Raw genomic sequence first — 17,231 nt, forward strand, 5'->3', positions numbered from 1 at the left:
AAAAAAACACATTAAAAACCAACAACACACAAAACAGAGGCAAATCATTTTTTCAGAGTTAAAGGACATAGTAATGTGAAAATTTGTGGCTCAAGAGGATGCACAGGTCCAGGCCTACCTCTCACAAAAATAGTGTCCAAAATCCTCTTACAAACCACTAAAAAAAAAATTAAGCAAACTATAAATGAATTCATAGAGAGTGCTTTGTAAGGTCCTTACCCCAATATTTAAAGAATGTTTAGGTAGGATGGATAGTTAAGTGCTTAAAAAATAAACATTTTCTTTACGAATTGCAAGGGGGAGAACTTATATTGCATGCAGGGTACTCTCTAATTTCGAGATGGATGGGTGGGTTTTATATTGCATTGCCTAAAGTCAATCTTTTCCTGCTACCCCCTAATATCCCAACAAAGAGAACAACACTCTGCTTTCAAAAGTGAAATAAGACCCTCATCAGATAACACTGAGTCACTGAGTGAGCCAGTCAGGAGCAGAGTAGGTATGAAAGCCTTAGAATAAATTCCCAAAAAGATTATAAACCTAGATCAGCAAATCCCCCTATTAAACAATTTCTGTTTACTATCCCACCTTTCAAAAGGATTCCATGGTTTTGATGCCCAGTCGATTTCAATCTGATAAGCCCCGTAAAGAACTACTTCTGAGGCATTTTCAAAAGAGAGGGCAAACATCAAACATCTTTTCAGATGGTGACTCTTGAATGAAAATCCATCTCATTATTATTGAATTCTCTTAGTGTAGAAGAAAATAAGAATGGCAATTTGTTTTTCTTCATCTGAATCAATAAAGATTTATTATTTTAAGTGCAAATCACCAAAACTAAGCACCCATGCTCATTCTCTCCCCTTCTCTCTCCCCTCCCTCCCTCTCCCTCTCCCTCTCCCTCTTTCTCCCTCCCTCGCCCCCCCCTCCCTTCTCGGAAATTTCCTGTACACGTGCTCACAAAGTAAAAAAAAAAAAAAAAAGACACTTTGCACATTTTAAATATTAACATATATTTGGATAGTTGTTTTCAAGTTTCAGTTTTATCAGCTCTTCTGCCACCTGTCTTTGGGGCCTAGATTTTTTCCCCCCAAACAGAGATGGAGATGAAAAGGAGAATTTTCCTTCAGTAAAGTGACTCCGAAAACTCAGTGAGCACCATATTGCAACCTCCAACACAACTGATTCACATATGAATCAAAAATGAATGCTAAAACCACTGGGTGAATGGCTGGCTGTTGGGGAACAAGCTATGCATATGGTCTCCAAGAATTACCCCACAGATTACTTATTAGTTATCAAGGAGATTAGGTTCCTTCACAATGGAGAGGTCCAGTGAACACCAACTTAATCAAGTGATTAATAAAATTAGCCTTCCTAACCTCATATCATGTACCTCCTGAAGAGAAGCAATGTATTCTTGCTAGCAATGCTTAACCTGAATGTAATCATTAGGAAACCAAGGCAGTGAAATATCAAATAAGAAAAAACAAACAAACAAAAGGCAGGGAGATAAGACTGTTCATAAGGAAAACTAAAGAAACATGACAACCAATGGCTATTTAGAATCTTTGATTGAATCCTTGATCAAATCTACAAAACTTATAAAAGATATTTTTTTTACAGTTGGGAAGATCTGAATATGAACCGTATATATGAGACACTTTCAAATGGTCCAGGGAAAAATATAAAATAGAGAGAAAATGAGAAAGCAACGATGAGAAAAATATTAAGAAAAACCCCATTAAGTAGGAAATCCAGATCTCTGCTATTAAAATAAAGTATTATATTTGCTACACTTGTGTGACATAAATACCTTTAAAAGGGTACATATTTAAAGCATGAAAATGTTTACTCTAAACAAAATTTAGGTATTAATTTGACTTCTCAAGTGATATAAGCTGATCAATTCTTTAATTTGCAGTCATTCATTTGTCCTGGCACCTGCCTTTGGATTCACCGCTGGCTGCAAGGAATTTTCAGTCTCATAGGTTATACACATTCATCCATAAGTCCTTCTAACTCAAAGTTAGAAGACAGCTTGGTCCAGTTGAAAACAGATTAGCATCTGGGCATTTTTCAAAAACATTTCAGATTTCAGGAGTTTATTTAGCTTTTGCTGAAATTTAAAAGAATAATTTTTGCCCAGTGGAAAGCTAGGCTCTCTGCCTTCAGTCGCAAGTTTCAAGGCCTGGCGAGCTCCTGTTTACCTTCAAAAGAACTTCTTGGACATTTTCTCTGGTTCTCACAATCAGGAATAGCTTGCCACTTATAATACCAATTCCTGCAAGTTTTGACATTTCCTTTTATTTTGAGCAATGCCAGATTGTTATGCTTCTTCTAACATAAGAAGAAGCATAAGCATAAAGTTGCCACCACATAATGCACTGAACACACGGGAGGACTCTCGAGAGCAAAAGAGGGTGATGCTACAGTCTTTATGAACATTTTTGGTGCATGCCTCTTATATGATTAAAGCTATAGTTTTTTTTCTTAAACAAATGTGCACATTCATATATACTAAACACTTTTCAAACAATTCAGAAAGTTCAGAGTCTCCCTGAATCTTCTAATCAGTCCTAGATTCAAAACCCAAGTTCTTTTTTTTTTTACCTCACCCGAGGATAATTTTTCCATTGCTTTTCAGGGAGAGAGAGAGAGAGACACCGATACGAGAGAAACACATCAATTGGCTGCCTCTGCCCGCACCCCAACCAGGTCTGGGAATTGAGCCTGCAACCAAGGTCCATGCCCTTGGCCAGAACCGAACCCGGGACACTTCAGTTTCTGGGCCAACGCTTTAACCACTGAGCCAAACCGGCCAGGGCTAAACCCAAGTTCTTTAGAAGACTTCCACGCTTTAAATCCCAGGTCCCCACCGATTTGCTGTGGATCCTTGGCAAGTTACATAACCTTTCTGGGCTTTCCATCTTATCTATAAAATGTTATACTAACAGTCCTAACCTCAAAGTGTTGTGGTGAGGGTTTAGTAAAAGTGCTTGGCACATTGTAAGTGCTTACAGATTTTGGCTGCTGCTAGCTGCTGTGATGTACTTCCTTTGTTTTAAAAATCTGCCATGATTCCTAATTACTACAGAATTAAGTCCAAGAAAAACGCCATTAAATCTCTTTATAATAGGATCCTGACATACATTTCCAGTCTTATTTTACAATGCTCCCCCTCGACTCTCACACTCCTTGCAGTACTTGTCTCCTGCTGTTGGTCCCTGTACTTTTCTGCCTCAGTGCCTTTGCTTATATGGCTCCCTCTCCTTGGAACTGCCCTAACCATGTTACTCCTTCATTTTGCCCTGCTACCTACCTACCCCCAAGTGACCCTTCAAGGCTCAGGTTAAATTCAAGCTCTTCTATAGAACTGAGCTGGCTGGAAATAATCTCACCTTCCTTTATGCTACTATAGCACTACCTGTAGTAAGTGCATATTTTATCCTGTTTTAAAGAAATGTGCTTCCATGTCTTTCTCTCCCACTAGACAAAAGCCCCTGTGTTCTTATCTTTTCACGCTCCAAAGCCCTTGGCCCAGTTCCTTGTACATAGAAGCGCGACGATAAACATTTGATGAGACAAATGGTTAATCTGCAGGAAATAATTAAATAGATAATATCTGAAATTGGATGTCATTTCCTCTCATACAAAATTTAACTAGCTTCTACTTTAATTAAATCTAGTCCCTGGATGTTGATACTGGGGGCCAGGGAACATGGCATAGTATAGATGTTTCCTGAGTGGAAAACCTCAGTTTTGTACAACAAACAAAGCTAATTAACAAAAAACAGCCGCATCTTTCTACTTGTCCGTATTCAGAAACCGACATTCTAGCCTTTTTTTAAATTTATTTATTTAAAAGGACTTTTCAAAAGCCTTCACATTTCCAAATCCTCCAGATAATGTTTAGATTCATTCACTGGTTTAAATACACTTACTGCATAGTAACATGCTAGAGTCTGTGCACAAAGATGAAAATAACAGAGCCTTCCCTTGAAGAGCTCATACTTGTGGGGGAGATGAGTATCTAACAAGACATAGCACAGAAGCTGTGATGTGAGCCAGAGCTGGGAAGGGGCAGATAACACTGGCAGAGGGAACAGCCGATGCGAAGACCAGAAGTCCTAAAAGGTATGCTTGGGAAACAGTGAAAAGTCCAGTTTAGCTTGAACAGAGGGTGCATTTCAGTGCAATGGTGAGAGACAGAAGTCTGAATTGGAGGGATGGAACCAGATCACGAAGGTGTTTTGATTTGTATCTTATGGGGAAAATGGAGTTTTTGAAGAAAGAGATGGAGATGTGTTTCTAGTAACAGCAGTGTAGGAGTGGGACTAAAGTGGAGAGAAGTTTGTAGCAGGAATATCAGAGAAGAAACAAACTTCAAATCAGGCTCTATGGCAAGATGGACGGAAGAGTCAAATACTGTTCTAGCCCTTAAGGAGCTTTCTCAATATGGTTGGCGGTGCTCCTGTTCCTTTCTCAGACCCAGCTACAATACCCTGCATGCTACACCAGCTCTAAGACACTACTATTTCTGACAATTAATAACTATTGACATGAACACTGGACAGGAAATTATCTAAGCTGAAAAGACGCACCAGACCCCTATGGTGCCCTGAAGTGGGCTGTAAGGCATCACGAAGGTTTCTTCTTGCTCCATCTTTCATTCATTTATTTAGTGTTCATTCACTCACTGAGGTCCCACTATGTGCTGGCCATTATTATCCTTCATGCCAAGGACATGGGGATATACAGAAGATATTGTACCTATTCTCTAGATGTTCAAAGCCTGGATGTTGTTAACTGTTATCTGTTCAACAACAGGATTTATTAATTGGGAAAGTTCTCCTTGACCGTCTTCACCTTACATGAGGCTGTTTAAAAATGTGTTCTGGATATTGGTCACCACCGTGTAACTCATTTTTACCTTAAATGATTAGTTTTCTACATGAACTGTAGAGCTGGGGCTGAGGGAGGTTCCTGCCACAATAACTGGGATTATATTGTATTATACAGTAATATTTATGAATATGCCTACTCACTAAAATTTATTTGTAACCTCAAAATGGTGCTTTCGTGGTCATTCATGAATATATACAAGGCAGCAAAAAATCTGAGTTGCCCGTGAGCATGGTCCCACCTGAGGTCAAACAAGGTGATGTCCTGCCTTCTAATTTCAGCTCTGCTTCCATACTATAAACAACTGTCCTTGTTTCTCACATTTTTGTGCCTTTTGTTGGTGATTTCGATGTTTAAAATGGTCCCACAGGACACCGTGGATGGAACTGGAGAGTATTATGCTAAGAGAAATAAGCCAGTCAGAGAAAAGACAAGTATCATATGATCTCACTCATATAATGAACAAAATAAACTGATAAACAAAATAGAACCAGAGATATAGAAGCATGGAACAGACTGATGAATCTCAGAGGGAAGGCGGGGGTGGGGGAGTGGGTGGGAGAGAGATTAATCAAAGAACTTATATGCATAAATGCATAACCCATGGACATAGTCAATAGTATGAGGAAGGCCTGGGGCGGGGCAGATGTGGGGTGGAGGGGATCAAAAGGGGGGGACATCTGTAATACTTTCAACAATAAATATAAATTTAAAAAAAAAATTTTAATGGCCCCAAAGCATACGGCTGAAATGCTGTCTAGTGTTCCTAAATGCAAGAAAGTTGTGATGTGCCTTGCAGAGAAAATGCATATTAGATAAGCCTTGTTCAGGCATGACTTATAGTATCATGAGTTCATTGTTAATGAGTTGCTAATATTAAATAGGGTGCCTTTAAACAGAAACAAGGCTATATATTGGTCAGTTGAGAAAATGTGGTGGCAAAAGCTCACAGGAACCTAAGCCTGTACATGCCCTAGGAGCAGTGATTCAGTATTCACTAACTCAGTATGCACGGAAACTATAGAAATGATAACGAGAATCGACTATATCAGGTAAAGAATGCAAAGAACCAACCATAACACACTGATTTTTTCAGCTCCACTTGAAGCAGAAGTCACTTTCTGGGTCCTGCAACACTTTGGTAGAATTAGTATTTTCTGTCCCTTTAGAATCACTCACACAGTTTCACGAAGGCGCTCGCTGCTCTGCTGGCTAACAAGGGGAGGAAGGAGAAGAGAGGGGTCAACAGGCCAGGGGGTGCTGTGGGCCAATGTAAATGTGCACTCTGGGGTGTTGCTGTTCTCTCCTGGGAGAAGTCATATGCTTGAAGTTCTGCTACTTTTAAAAATATAGATTTTTATTGATTTTTAGAGAGTGAGGAAGGGAGAGGGAGAGAGAAAGAGAAACATAATTATGAGAGCAGAACATTGATCGGCTGCCTTCTGCACACCCCCTACTGGGGAATGAGCCCACAACCTGGGCATGTGCCCTGAGCAGGAATCAAACAGGCACGGGATGAGGCCCGACCAACTGAGCCACACCAGCCAGGGCAGTTCTGCTACTTCTTGAGGGCCACTTCTTTCCTGTTCAATACTTGGTTTTTATCTCCCCCAACAACACAGGAAGTCCAAGCTGGGTGTAAGGCCTCTGAAAGGTGTGTTATATGCCAAACCACAGGCAAGACCAATTTAGACTGTGAAGACAAAAAGTCAACTTTTCTCAGCAAATCATCCATTCTTTAATTTCTAAAAATATATAAATAAGACAATTTAAATCCCACCAAATCATCCAAAACTTTCAAGAATGCCTCAGGAAACACGTTGCCCTTTGTAAAAGTGAACGTCCTGAAGCAGGAAACACCTTCAGACAGCAGCGTATTGGAAGGCGGCTTCCCCGCTCCAGGAATTCCACACACTGGAACCCGAAGCATTAATGGTGAGCTCCATCCTGTCTTCTTGACTCCCTCCCAAAGCTGAGATTGTGTTTACTTGTTGAACAAAGCAGTCATCCAATTACTATTGAAAAGCTTCCAAGCAAGATGAGAGGCCAAGGCAAGGAACAGGAACAGCTAATCAAAGGCAAGAAAAGCTGGATTCAAAATAAATATAGTACAAAATGCTCAGAATAGCCCAGAAAGACAGCTGATGACCTTTTCTTCTAAAATCTCTTAATATCACAGTGTCACAGTGTCAAATGGCCTATGTATCTGGAGCCAAGCACATAATTACTACCATGAAGGTAAAGGAATAAAGTAAAAACAAACATACAAATGAGAAAAGCTGGTCATACAATGAAAACTTGTTTTGAAATATAAACTGAAACACAGAAGACAAAAACAATTATTGTACTATACTTAGGAGTCAGTCACTGGCAAGCGATTACCTCTCAGTTCAACATAATAGTCACAGGAGACTCTCAAGGATATTTCAAGCTCTGAAAGCTGCCACAATTTCTAAATAGATAGTATATATTATTTTTTCCCTAAAGACTAAATGAATCCTGCTACAATGGCTGTAAACTGCCACACCCTTAATTTGAGTCTCCTCTTGGTTGAACCAGCTCTGGGCTGTGATTTAAGGAGAGGGCAGCATTAGGGCAAGCAAGGAACATAGCACACATCTTGGGGCCCCAATCTCACTTCTTTGATTATGATGCACAACCCTTGAGCTACTGCTAAATGATAATTTAAGAACTACTGAAATCCCTTCTCCCACTTCTTCACTCCAGAAGCAATGGGGAGCCTTGGCTAATCGGCATTCTGGTGCCAGACCCCTGATTTCCCAAGAATACCATAATATAGACCACACGTCCACCGAGAGTCAAAATTCCCTTGAAACCTCTCCCTCCTTCTTAAAACACTGCTGAGACGACATAACTGAGTGCCATCAGAGATGCCAAGGCGTCCTAATTAAATGCATAAGTCCATGGCAACTTGAGAGAAAAGCACACCACCTCTCCGGTTATAGAGCTGGTGTGTGCTCACCCCCACACCCCCACACATTTTGACTATTTATTTGCTAAATGTGTAAACATTTCCTTTCTCTCTGTCTGCAGCTATATGCTTACATATCTGCATTAAGGGGGAAAAGAAAATCAAAGTCACTGACTGCAAATTTACAAAGAAGTGAGCAGAAAACAAAGCAACCGAGAAGAGACTGCTAGCTTCACCTTGGCCTGCATACACCAAAAGGTTCAATTCCCGGTTGGGGCACATACCCAGATTTCGGGTTGACCCCGGGTTGTGGGTTCGATCCCAGGTCTGGGTGCATGTGGGAAGCCACTGATCATGTTTCTCTCTCACATCGATGTCTGTATCTCTTTCTCCCTCTCTCTAAAATCATTTTTTAAAAAGTTGAGGCAAATAGAAATTAAATTTAAAAAAAAAGAAATCTAGTGTAAGTTTCATGATAAAAAGAAATTAATTTATGTGTTGTATCAAGTTATAATGAACCAATGAAACCAACTATGTGACACAAAAGTCCAAGTAAGATTGTCATCCCCAAGTGTTTTCAGATTTTCTAGTATGAATTGCCTAGAATAAAGAATGTTTGAGCCCTGGCTGCTGTGGCTCAGTTGGCTAGGTGTCCTCGTGTGCACCAAGAGGCCACTGGTTCAATTCCCCAGTCAGTGTACATGCCCGGGTTGAGGGCTCAATTCCCAGTAGGGGGCACGCAGGAGGCAGCCGATAGATGTTTCTCTCTTTCATCAATGTTTCTCTCCCTCTCCCTTCCTCTCTCTCTAAAAATCAATAAAAATATTTAAATAAATAAATAAACAGCTATTCCTTCCCCCACTACCATAAGTACTAGAATCTGTTGTCACAAGAAGTTTTGACTTGAGATAAAACCTGTGAAAGAATCTAGCATTTAGAAAACCACATATATATGCAAAACTCAGTATTCCATTCAGAGGATTCACAGAATCCTCCTCTGCTGCAAAGTCCCAGTCTAAACTAACTTACATATGAGGAAAGAGAAGCCCAGGATGAACACTATAACCTGAAGCTCCATGGCTAGTTAACGGAGAAGTCAGAACTAGAATTTCAGAGTCTTGGGTCAAATGTTCTCTTCGACTCAAGTCACTCTCCCAGTTTCCTCTTTAGAACACAAGATTATTCATTTGTTAGACTGTAATCCCATTGAGAGCAAAATCAAGCTTAAGCTACACCATATGCCCCAAGAGCTATTTCAGAATTTGCTAACAGGTGGAAAGATGTCACTGACCAGTTGGAATGGACACCCTATAATGGCTGTAGTCTGTAGTGAATCACCCACATAGCCACTCCCTGAAGGCCCCTAGAAAATAAGAACACTTGTTTGCAAAATGCCTGGCAAGAGTTGAGAGTATAATATACAAAATTATCATTTTCCTCTATGCAAAATGACCCAACTTTCCCAAGAATCTCAGCTCCACTGGCCTCTTCTTCAACTAATCAAGTAAAGCAGTTCCCAAAACCAAGGGTGTCTTCACCACTCACTTTGGGGAGGGACATGCAAGGGACACATGGACAACTGCTTCTTTCATCTGTGCTCTGAGTTTCAGCTTAACATGGGGCAAGTAGGAAAATATTTTTGTTAGTGTTCAATACGGTTAAAAAAAGAAACTAAGCTTATCTCATATATTTTAAGAAGAGATCTGAAAACTCCTGTAAAATCAGATACAGAGTCAAACAGGTGATATTAGCAATAAGATCAGAAAAAAAATAAGAATAATGGCTATTTTTAGTGCTAGTGCAATGTGCCCAAAAGCCACTGCTGACACTAATGTGGTAAATTGTCACCGCAAACCTACAGGGTAGGCATATTAAAATCCTCATTTTACAAATGAGAAGGTGGACCCAGAGGGATCAAGGGAAAAGGTAGAGGTGGAGCCATGATCTGAATGCAGAACAGTCTCACAGCAAAGCCCACACACTCACATCCCGTAATTGTTTAAAAAATACATTTTCCCTAGTTTAGCAATTTTATTAAGTTTATTCTTGGCTTCAAGATCCACAGTTTAGATACTGATTTTCCAAGCCCCCCTTGAAACAAAAGTTAACCTTAGTAAGTTTGTTCAGGAAATGCTCTGAGAGCTCCTTCTGAGAACCAGCCTGCCTGCTCAGATCGATTTTTTTTTCTCTGTTCATCTTCTTACACTCTTCAGGTACCGTAAACTGATTCTTCCTCTCGGCTGTCACTTTTCCAGGCTCTTGCTCTGACTGGTGAAATATCCTGATCATTTCTAGGAGAGCCCAGACATCTCTTTCTTCTGGGTCTATTTTCTCTTCCTCTCTGTAATCCCTTCTTATACCCAACCAAAGCTCTTCTGCGCCAGGGAAGCAAGGCTTACCATACCATATACATATCAGAGAGGCCTTCCACCTGGCCAAATGCCCAAAGTGATCTGTGAAACATCTTCCTCTTTCTAACTAGCATGCTTAGAACATCCTGTTGAGACAGACAAGTCACCTGCCTACCTAAAATCAACTTGTCTGCTTTCACAGGTGTTTACATCAGCATCACTCCTCAAAGCCACAGAATCTAAATTACTGAGTGGTCCCTGAACAAACAAAATACAATCATCACTGAAAGATACACACAAAAATATTTAATGGAGCACTATTTCTAATATATCCAAACCAGAAAACTACCTAAATATCCACCAACTGTGAAAGACAGATAATTGAATACCATAATAGCAAGGAAAATGAAAAAGAAATAAACTATATGAAATATCACAGATAAATTCCACAAACATAATAAGGAAATTAAGCCAGAAACAAAAGAATATATATGGTATGATTTTATTTACATAAACTTTTAAAATAGCCAAACTAACCAATCAATGGCATTAGAAATCAGGAAACAGGTTATTCCTGGGAGCATTAGGAGAGTGGGTTCTGGGGTACTGGTAGTTTTCTGTTAATCCACGTGCTGTTATACAGGCATGTCCAGGTTGTCACAATTATTCCAGCAGGCCATCCACTTATGATTTGTGATCTTTCCTCTGTGTATAAGATATTTTGATAAAAAATTGACTCAAAGAGATCCTGGGGAACATCTGTTCTGCTCTCCTTGACTGGCATAAGAGTAATTGTTTCCCATGGAGGTTAAATGTCTCAAGGACACAGGAAATCCAAGGAAAAGCTGGGACTGAACATTAGATCTCTTAAGTCCCCAACCAGGTACCAAAGCTACCTCTCAAACATGGGAGGATGTTTCTCTAACTTCAATCCTTGTTGTGACTACAGCCCAGGTTTAGAAGGATTAGGATCACATTCTTATTAAGAACACAACCCAGAAGTTTCCAGTCTCCTACCGACAGATGCGCCAGAAAAAGCTTCGAACACTATTTAGGATGTGGTAAATGAGAAAGTCAGGCAGCGCTGTGCTCACACCCCATGTTCTGCCACTTACTGGCTGTGCGACCATCAGCACGTTCCTCACCACTCTCTGAATCTCAGTATCCTCACCTAGATCACTAAAATATTAACTCCTACTCTGCGATGTTGGCAGGAGGATAACATAAGGTAATGGTGTCTGGCATGTGGCAAGCATGCAAAGAAAGTAGTCGTTGAATGAAAATTGAATTGAATTAGTCAAATGCTTGCCACTTAATACAGGTTCAATAAATAATTAAATATCATTATTATTACTGAGCAAAAGAAACAGGGAGGAAAGGAGTAAATAAGCTTATATGAAAACACCTCATTTTTCTAAGCCCATAGGGACCGACGATTCTCGCTGCTTCGATGGGGCACTGCGACGGTCTGAGACAAAGGGCAATAAAGGATTTGAGGAGAAGGCGGTGCTTTTTATGTGCTACCAGGTCTGTGTTCTCCTTCTCAGTGCCAAAAAATGATTTGTTCACTGACTGTCACGACATGCCTAAATCCTACAGCCACCTATGTTAGTCATATTAGTTTTAGAATTAAAAAATTTTAAAGGGGGTGGGTCATAAATTCTCACAGACATAATGAGTAGACTGACATAGTCAAGTAACTTTACTACTGGGAAAACATTCACACACCGAGGATACAGAAAGGTAATTGCAGGCTTTAAAGGTCCGAAATGAGCCATGGTGAAGAAGAGTTTACTTACATTAAAAAGGAAGGTTTAATACTGATTTCTTCTTCAGCTCTTCAAATCTTGCATGTACTTATTAGCAAACTGATCCATAAAGTTCTTTAATACTGGAAAGAAAGAAATATAGAGAAGGTCAATTAAAACTAATTTGAAATTATGCCACACCAGAAAAAAATATAATCCATAGATGGTAAGTTGTTGTATAAGCAAAGAACATCAAACTAGATAACACATGTGTAATTAAATAAAGAAAATGTGTCGAGGCCCGAGAGATTTAACTGCTTCGCCTTCCACTTACCCCCTGCCGTTCCCCCCTCCCCACACCCTCCTCCTCCTTCCTCCTGCCCATCCAGCAGCCTCCCTCTCACCCTTCCTTACCTCCTCAGTTACCCGACAACCTCAAATATTCCTAAGCCTGAGTTTCTGCTAAAACCATCATCACTAAATTTATAGCCCGAAGCACCTGGTACATGTTAGGTACTCTATGAATGGTTGTTGAGTAAATGAATAAACCATTGTTTTACAATATTTAGTTGTTAAGATTTTAAAAAATGAATTTATTATTTTCTTGTCCAGCAAGAACAGTAAGTAGCCAATATGCAGAAACATATACACTGTTTTTAAAACTTGAGTTTCTGATTGATTCCCTTATCTCTTTTGAATAATATATACTTGGAAAAAATTCCCATTACTATATATATGGGCTTGTAGATCTCCACCATTACATCAATAAAATACTTTCTGGTAGGAAAGGGATATTTAGGATCTGTGAGTTCCTTTTGAGGTGCTCACTCTTCAGATACCTCAGAACTACCTCAATCTAAACGAGAAAGCAAAGTATCTCCAAGTTAAATACTAGAAATACTAGAAATACATGTGCTTTTCAAACGTATGTATAGTCGGGGCCAGTCCCAGACAAAACCGTGAAGTGGGAGTGTAGCAGCTTCCTTCTTCTATCTGTTCCTTTGAGGAGTTAGTGACTCCAGATGTTTCATTAAGTAGGGAAAAAATAGGATTGGCTCCAAAGTTCCAACAACTTGATGGATATCCTTCCTGAGGACATTTTCATTAAAAAAAAAAAAAAAAAGAGCTTCAGAAGGCAGGTGCTTAACACCAAAATAAAATGCATTACTGACAATGGAATGTCAGGCATTAATGGGGGATGCTTCATATCTGTCCATCCAGCCTCCCCTAGAGCTGGCTTCATATATGACCCATATACAGGGGTGGGCAAAGTAGCCTTACAGGTGTAATACAAATAAATAATACAAGAATAAATAATACAGGGAATAAACTGTTCCGAGTACTCACAATCTGGGTAAATTTTAAGCAAGTAATGATGCATACATAGGCAAGCCCGATTTCTAGATTAGCATATGCTCCAAAAGCAAAGTTATATTCATCAGCAGTTTTCAAAGTGAGTATGTAGGCACCCTCTCCAACAGGTGCTTGTGAGAATGGAGGCAGGAGTGAGCGGATGTGTAGTGTAGACAGAGCAATTCCACCTTTATCTCTTTTATACTTTGATCCAGAACTTATTTGGAGATTCCTTGAGCTGCTTATGAAAGTGTTGAAACTAAATGATGATTAAAGCTAGTGCAGAAAAAGCCCAATGAGTTCATAACATAGCAGAGCTGATCTAGAACAGTGATCGCAGCAAAATCCAACCACCCTTCCTAACGGAGCCTTTATGGGAAAATGTGAGTTCTCGGTCGGGTGCCAGAACACAGGTCAGCCTGGGTCCACGCAGTCAGGAGCCAGGCCTTCTTCTCTTCCTTCCCACCCAGTGCCTTTGTCTCCTGCCCTGGAAGGCAGGCCACCTATACTTCCATGAGGAGGACTGAACCGCAGTGAGGGGATAAGAAGAGGGTGGGGAGAGCCTGTGGATCTTCCAGAGGGGGCAAATAGGGGCTCCAGCATGAAGCAAGGCACGGTGGGTTTCTGTGTCAGTCACTTCCCCAGACCCTGCCCCAGTCCCCATCAGCCTCCTCGCCAGAAATTACATGTGCAAGGTTTACAAACTTCACATGTGTCCAGGCCTCTTAAAGAGAAGAAAAAAGCGTAACTATGTTCTGTAAGACCCAATTCAAAACAGCACGCAAAATTAGAAAACAATTTTTTTAAAGAGTATTCTAAGAAAGTATTGCCTGAACTTGCTCCAGAGGAATTCACTGAACTAAGAGGCACTGAGTATATTTATCCCTCCCTCAGCACAGAGCTCTGATTATTTGAATCAACCAGGACTGAATACATAAAAACATTTATAAACATAAACCACTTGATTTTTTTGAGCTTCCATCATGAGCCCTGTGTAAGTGAGTCAAAGATGTCCTTTGTTATACAGTTTTGACCAAATGCAAGAGACTTTAGTCATTTCCTCAGAAACAGACGTAAGCTATAAATACGAACCAACCAACACGGCCAGTCACTCACAAAAAGGCTCACTGACAAGGCTAATTTAAAAACAAGAACACATTATTAAATTGAAAAATAAGCCATAAAAAAATCCAAACCTATGCAAACAACATTCTTAGCAGAAAAACCCATAGTGTGATGACAAAGATAATTACAAACAGCTTTTTATTTGACTCACAACTTTCCCTATACAGAATTTTCAAAAACAAAAACAAAAACCAGTCTGTATTTACGTTCACTTAATAAAACAAACCCTTAACGTCCTGCAGAAACCTCAGATCGCCAATTCCAAGATAATCCTCCAAACCATTCAATAAATGACTTCTATATATCCCTTTGCGAATGGAAAACACACTACTATTGCTTATTTTCTAAATCCCTTTGATATTCTTTAGCATGAGCATCATAACTGAGATTAACATGTTAGATATAATCATTAGTAAGTAAAGATACTATTTATTATAATAATGCCATATTTCATAATTTCAAACTAAACCAAAATCCAGTCTCTATCCAGGTATGACACTTACATACTATCTATAGCTGCTTTTTAAATTTATTTTTTTTTTTAAAGAGAGAGGGAGAGACAGAAACATCAATGTGAGAAACATTGATTGTTTGCCTCCCACACATGCCCTAAAACAGGATCGAACCCCCAACCTGGGTATGTGCCCTGACCAAGAATTGAACCGCAAGACCTTTTGGTGTACGAAACAATGCTCAAACCCACTGAGCCACTTGGCCAGGGCTATAGCCGCTTTTGCAGTGACAGGGTTGAGTAGCTGCACCAGAGCCTATAAGACTCACAAAGTATAAAATAATTATTATCTGTTCTGACCCTTTAAGAAAAAGTTTGATGACTTCTGGTCAAAGAAACAGCTACCTCAGTGAACTAAATCTTGAAATAAGAAACACTAATCCCAGTTTAGTCACTTGCTGGATAACTACCTAAGTCATTTAACCTTTAGCTACTTTAATTTTCTCATTTACAATAAAATAATAGGTAATTATTTACCGGGAACTTATGTACCAGGCACTATTCTAAGGGTTTTACTTTTAGTAAATTAATAATGAGTTCATTCATTTGATTGTGGCTAAAACCCTGTGAGTAAAGTAAATGATTATCCCCATTTTAAAGATGAGGAAACTGAGGCAGAGGGGTTAAGAAACTTGCCCAAGGCCACATTGCCGTTAAATGGAAAAATCGGGATCAAAACCCAGGCAATCTGAGTCCAGAGCTGGTATTATCCATCTCTGTGCTAGATTGATAATAATTTTAATTTTATAAAGGTTACAGATAATAAAAGGAAATCTTAAAGAGTCTGCTAGTGAGCAATGTTGGCTAAAGACAGTAAAGTACACCTCTGCATGGTTTAGGATAAGATACCTAATATAAGACTATAAATGGGTTTCCCTGGATTTTTAAGACACCTTCTGATTTCTAAGATTAGAGCTAACCTTGGGGTATTGGGAATATAAAATCCCACAATACTCTTCTTTACCACAAGTAATCAAAAAATCAAACTAACTGACCAATGTCTGTCTTCCCCTTGGTGAGTGAGGCCTCTGTCGGCAGGTCAGCTTTTCAGAAAGCCTTCAGGATACAGACTTACCAGAGGGACCTTAAATCTCCCACATTTGTTCCCATCTAGTATTATCCTCTGCCTAGTTTCCATCTGGGAAAAGGCTGAGCAAACACTAACAGAAGTTATGGAAAGATTTTTAATAGCTTGGCAAGAAGAGCTCTATCCCGATATCAGATGTCACTTGGTTCAGGAAGATGTCCCCTTGCTGATTTATCCCCACTTCCTGAAGTTCTCCAGGATGTTTGGAGGAAATGTGTCACCTAAATGTGACCCAGTGCTCTTTTGTACTCAAAGGTAGGTTTATGTGATCCAAATAAAATAAGGGGAAAATGTACTGCTAGACTGGTCACCACCAATTTCACATTTAAATAGAGATGGCCTTAACCATCTTTTTAACCAGGCTAAACTTTAACTGGCTTTCGGTGTCTGCAGAGTAAAGTCCAAATCCTTGAGTGTGACATTTAAGACCCTCCTCATCTCACCCCTTCCCTGCTTTTCCAGTCTTACCTCCTTCTGTTTTTGGTCTTTCATATAACCAGGGTGACCTGTTTTTTCTTCGGGACATCATACCTGCTCCTGCTTATGAACATACTTAGTCTGTACTCCTTTATTTTTTGTTTTACAACCAACATCGCATCCAGTGAAGCGGCCACATCTCTGTGCTAAATATCGTGGGATACAATCTGTACTTCCTGGGAGGACTGGATTCTCACAATCCAGTGGGGAAATAGGTACACAAAAGACTACACTAAAGCTGCCTATTCAAGGTTCAAAGTGCTGCAGGACTCCGATTAGGGGCTCTAAAAAGACTTTAGAGAGAAGCCATCGCTGAGTTGGACCTTAACGGAAGGGGGAAACAGAGTGTGCTTGAGTTTATAAAGTTGTAGGGTAACCAGATAGGATAAAAGTTTATATCAGAAACTTCAGAGTCCAATAGACCTGGGACCAAAATCTTGGCTCCCTTTGACTAGAAATAGGGACTGTAGGAGTTACAATCAAATGAATCAGGGTGATGCCTAACCATACTGAAAACCATGCTTGTAGCCAGTTTTCATGCCTTCTGCAAATAACAAAGCCTTTCCTATTACGTCCCTCATAGTCTTCCCCTTCTCTCACTGACAAAAGCATTTAATAATTCAACCCATTCATTCATCTAAGCATTTAATCACATATGGATTTTTACTGTTTAAATATTCTAGAAGTATGTTTTGCCTCCTCAATAAGACTTTGTTATCAAAGAATAGGTTCTTTCAAGCAG

The 17,231-nt window shown here is 39.7% G+C and overlaps 1 protein-coding gene across 13 annotated transcripts in view; it reads right to left on the minus strand.

Moving 5' to 3' along the window:
* PPFIBP1 (PPFIA binding protein 1) overlaps nt 1-17,231 on the minus strand; it is a 158,386-nt gene that overhangs the window by 96,483 nt on the left and 44,672 nt on the right. For all 13 annotated transcript variants that reach the window (XM_081124752.1, XM_081124756.1, XM_081124754.1 and 10 more), the window contains one exon: nt 11,988-12,079. The gene's annotated coding sequence lies outside the window, so the exon portion shown is untranslated. The remainder of the gene's footprint in view (nt 1-11,987; nt 12,080-17,231) is intronic.

Source organism: Miniopterus schreibersii (assembly GCF_964146895.1).
Source record: "Miniopterus schreibersii genome assembly, chromosome: 2".
Classification (NCBI taxonomy): domain Eukaryota; kingdom Metazoa; phylum Chordata; class Mammalia; order Chiroptera; family Miniopteridae; genus Miniopterus; species Miniopterus schreibersii.